Below are 5,509 nucleotides of genomic sequence, written 5' to 3' on the forward strand. Positions count from 1 at the left end.
AAACAAAAAGAAAAAAACATATTAGTTACCTATTATAAATAAAGTTGTAAAAAATTTGTTTTTAAACATTCACATTATAGTAAAATAATATTATAACAATAATACGAATCCTTGTAAAAACAAAAACATATTCCTTGTATTTATTTATCACGCAGAATCTAACAGGAATCCAAAAAGACACTCAATTACAAGAATATTATATTTAAATATATGACAAGTATGTTATTCTGGATATTATTATAAAAAGTTGTTCATGGACAATTCAAATTTAAAAAATATTTATAATTATTATTTAAGCATAGTTTATCATTAGAAATGCGATTAATTTTTGGATTGATTGAAATTGAAACAAAACCATAGATGTTTATATGAAATTTCACAACTTACGTTGATAAAATTTACCTATGCACCTGTTTACATATATTTAATAAATATAAAACCTAGGTACTTGAGTATTAAATTGATTGGCATTTATTGCATCAGAGAGGGAAAACATTTTTAAGAATGAGACTTCCATAGTCTAGGCGTGTTGTGTTGCAATAAATTTCAATCTTGATAACTCTTTAGTAGGTGGAATTTAGTATTGTCTACAGACATTAAGACATACTCAATATATTGTTTATTAAATTTATGTCAGAAAGTATCTACTTTTTCAGTTATGATAATAAATAGAGGGTCGAAATTCCATTGCGTCCAACCAGTAAAAATAATCATTGTAATAATTTGGAAACTGGAACAATTTTTTTAATAAAAATGGCAGCCTCAGGTGCAAGGACGAGAGTAGCAAAAGTCAAATTTCATACCATTTTGTCAATATATTTGAAAATGTCGAGAGATTCTTATGTTTGTCAACAACAACAACAAACCATCACGCCGTTTCCCCGTAGGGGTAGGCAGAGAGGAAAGAACGCCATAACACTCTATCTTGGCATACAGACCTCGCTTCCTCTACATTCATACATCTTCTTATGCACGCACGCCGATTATTCCTACTTTTGACATGTCCATCTTCAAGTATTTGATGGACTTGATCGTGCCATGTCTTTCTCGGTCTTCCTCGTTTTCTGCATCCATCAACATTTGCATCGTGGATCCTTTTAGTCGTTCTTTCGCTGTCCATTCGCTCTACATGTCCAAACCAACGCAGCACCCCTTTCTTAATTCTGTCAATAATGCATGTCTCAGCCTTACACACTTCACGGATCTAGACATTTGTGCACCTATCATACATCGTTTTACCACACATTCGCCTAAGCCATTATTTTTCCAATTCCATACTTCGCTCCCATACATTGGAGTTGGAACTAGAACTCCGTTGTGAACTGCTAGTTTAGCCTCCTGCGATAAACATTTGTTTGCCAAAGTAGATTTTAGTGCACCGTTCACCCTGTTCCCGGCACTCACCCTCCTTTCAATATCTTTATCGGCCTTTCCGTCCCTAGTAAACATACTTCCCAGGTACACAAATTCTTCTACCTGATTCAGAATATCTCCATTCACGCTGATCTCACATTTAATTATATTTTCATCCCTTTCAAAAACCATAACTTTCGATTTATCAACATTCATAAGCAAATCGCTTTTCTTGCATACCTCGTAGACTTTTGTTACCAAGAATTGAAGGTCTTCTTTGCTGCTAGCAAGAAGCACGGCATCATCCGCATACAGAAGACAGTTAACAGTTATACCATTCATTTTTGCTCCCATTCTTAAATCTTTCAGTTCTTTCATACAGTTATCGATGTATATGTTGAACAACCATGGTGACATTACACATCCCTGTTTGACTCCTTTCGGAATATTAAACCACGATGTGAATGACCCATTCACCTTCACACATGCTGTGCTGTCCTTATACAGTGACGCAATAGCCCTTGTCAGGTTACCATTTACTCCATACTCCGATAAAACCTTCCACAATTTCTCTCAGTCAACTCTATCAAATGCAATTTGCAGATCGACAAATGCGCAGAAAAGTTTCTGATGTTTAGCCAGGAACTTTTCTGTCATATTTCGCAGAGCAAATATTTGATCCATACATCCTCTTCCATTCATAAATCCACTTTGTATATCCCAAACTCTATCTTTAGTCACTTTTCTTACTCTCTCAATCAGTATTCTGCCATAAATCTTTGTCGATTACAATAAATATTGAAAATGATCTGTGATGTAACAGCTAGCCTTGTTTTACAAAAAAATATATTGATTGTCTCTCTCTTTGATGTTAAGAAAATAAAATTTTCTTAAATGTTAGTGTTACCTAATTAGATTTCATCTTTCAAAAAAGACTCATACTTTTCCTTATTTATTCGACAGTTATTACCCTTGCTTCTGCGAAGGAAATCAAAGATCTAGGTTTCATATTTGATGAAGCAGTCTCTTTTAGTAGTCACATATATCATATAGTATATCTAAGAAGGGTATGCAAATGCTTGGATTTGTATTGGGGTCAGCGAAAGATTTAAAATCAATATTACCAATCAAAAAAAAATATTCTCATTGGTTATGCTACCCAGTGCAACAAAATTGAAAAAAATTCAACATAAGTCCTCCGGTTCATCAATTGTAAACTGTATTTACTGCAAGAAAATATAAACCATAATCTCTTCTCTAACAGACATTTAATTTTTTTTTTCATAAAGTTGTAAATAATCTTTGCGACGTACTTGATTTGGTGAAATGCATCTATTTCAATGTGCTTAATGAGGCATCATATTACCTCGTAGTCAAATTCGCACATTAATGCCCTGTTCTCGAGAACTCACTCATATTTTATGGTCTCGGGAATAAACATACAAATGACTAAAAATAGAAATATTTTTTGCAACTTTAACAAATTTTAAGAACCAATAATTCTTAATTTTTTTACGTAGGTAATAATTGAGTAGCTAGTATTTTTGTTTGTTTTTTTTATTATTTTAAATTATATTTTTATATTTGAAAATTGTTTACAACCTACGTTTATGTAAAAGCCCTTGGGCGTTGATAAATAATATCGGCGAGACAGCACCTTTTCCAAAATAAAAAAAATCTGCCTCAAAAATGCAGCCTCGCTAACATGGAATAATGTTAATATCGGAAGGAATTATGTTCACCATCGGCAGCACCAAAGGCAGGTTGGTTCATCCGTACTTCTAATATTTTTGTCAAAGTGTTTATTTTACAATATTACAAAGGATTTGTAACTTGTAGGTACCTTTAGATTGTCGTGGTAGGTTGATTATTATAAATCATAGGTTCTATTATAGCGATAACGCCCCCTTGTGGGCGTTTAAGACTTTCAGGTGGGCAGTAGAAGACCCAGAGAAAATTAGAGGGCGTTGAGATGGCACACCAGGGGCGAATTCTCCTAATTACCGATTATTTGCAGCTTACCATATGTTTTTGACATCAAAAGTAATCTTTTATGTTCCATTATTATTAGGAAAAAATACGTCATAAGGCAACGTTTGCATTTCTTGCGTTAGTAAATTTACATCATATTTAGTTTAAAACTTCATTCCATACAGCGAGCCAGTGCGCCTCTATCGGCCGAAATTATTACTACTGGATTACAAGAGCTTGCGCGGCCAAAGATAAATCATGAATTTTATTTCTCTAGAAACTTCTTCTTTTACTTTTCTAGGGGCTCTAGAAAAAAAATAATCTCAAAGTGGGCGGTGGGCAAAATAAGGTTGAGAACCTATGTATAGATAAACAAAGCAATAAATAATTGTATTTGTTTGGATTTATTTTGTCACGCTTGTGACAAGTGGCGGAATGATCAGGTCCAGTAAATATTATCGCCTTAGTACCTCATAATATTTTCAGGTAATTTTATCTGCTCCGTTGCCTTCGCTGGAATTTGACATTGAACTAGAAGAAGGTGGTTATCGCATAACGTGACAATGGTGTTATGTTTCTATAGTCATACATTAACTTTATACAACAGCATACCTATATAGTGCAGTAGTTGCCGGTGACTCACGACTACTAATACTCTTGAATACAAACATGTTGTCTAAACATCAAAATACAATGCTCGTTATTATGTCATTAATTTAAATTGTTCGTGAACTTCCCAGAAGCAGTTTAGTTTGTTCAGGTAAAATAAACTAGGTAGTTGAATTAGCTGACCCAAACTTAATAAGAATCTTAACATACAGAAATCCAATAGTTAGGGTGATTGATTTATTTATCACCTTTCTGTATAATTGAAAAAATATATGTATTTACCTTAATCAATTTTGTAAATGAGTCATTTATATTGAAACCCTTCCATACCTAAAAGATTTTCAACAAAACACACATTTCAGTTTGTGAAGTGTTTTGACACACATTTTTGGTTTTTTTCTATAATTTATAGTGAATTTTGAAACAAACTACCCAGAAAAATTTAAAGTATTATTTTTTGTCTGTAAATTCACGTTAATTTTTTTTATCCGTTTTCTATTATTGAGGGGCTGGAAAATTATACTGCACAAACAATATATTAAACTATCGACCAACCCTTGCATAATATTTTTTTACATTTAGGACATACCTACCGTTCAAATTATTCAATATACTCGAAAATAATTTATACTTACTTACATCTACTACCTGCATCTAATAATTTATTGTTGGTTGTGATTTTTTACAAATAAATTTAAATGTTCATGGAAGCAGAGAGAGAGTGTGAGGAAAGTATAGTAGCTATACAATGTCTTCTCCTTTTTATGTACTTTTTATGTAATATTTTATTTTTACTTTTTTAGAATTCAATTATTTTTCCCCTCTCCTCCTGCATTCATAATAAATTAGTGTGAAATCTGTAATTAGTCTTCTTTTTTAATTGTTCTTTTGTACCTTGTTTTATATAAAGACTGTATGATTTCATTAATAAATAAATAAATAAAATATTTCTTAAGCAATAATTTTTTTATAAAATTGAATTTATGAACAGTAATCAATACAAAAAATAATGTACCTAGTTTATTATGCAAGACCAAATAATGTTAAAAAAAACATGTGTGTATGTACCAAATACCAAATTTACTTATTTAAAAGTGTTGTGTTAAAAACAGTGACCTTCAAGTCGCCTTTGTAACTGTCAGAAAACGGTTTTCACATGACATCAATATTATGATAATGAGTATTCATCTATAAAATGACAAATGACAGGAAACTTACAAGACTTGTTATATTGTTATATTATTGTTATAATATTTGCCTAGTAATGATAAATACTTCATTGTTTTCATTTTAAAAGAAGTCATTCAAAATTAATATTCTTATACCATAAAATAATAATATTCAGCAAACATTTTTTTACATTTCAACACTTACATGAAGCCACGAAGGAATAGAAACAATTATACGAATAAAATTAATATTCACAAAATTGTGACGAATAAATCCGATTCTATTATTTAATCATTTTCAAAGAACGTTTCTCTCTGAAAAAAAGGAATCTTTATAATTTTCATCTTAGTTGTAAAGAAACCCGAGTGAAACACATCTAATAATTTTTTTTTAAAAATAACAGGCT

This window comes from Micrasema longulum, unplaced genomic scaffold (genome assembly GCF_059751315.1).
Source record: "Micrasema longulum isolate JH-2025_06_02 unplaced genomic scaffold, ASM5975131v1 h1tg001320l, whole genome shotgun sequence".
In the NCBI taxonomy this organism is placed as follows: Eukaryota; Metazoa; Arthropoda; class Insecta; order Trichoptera; family Brachycentridae; genus Micrasema; species Micrasema longulum.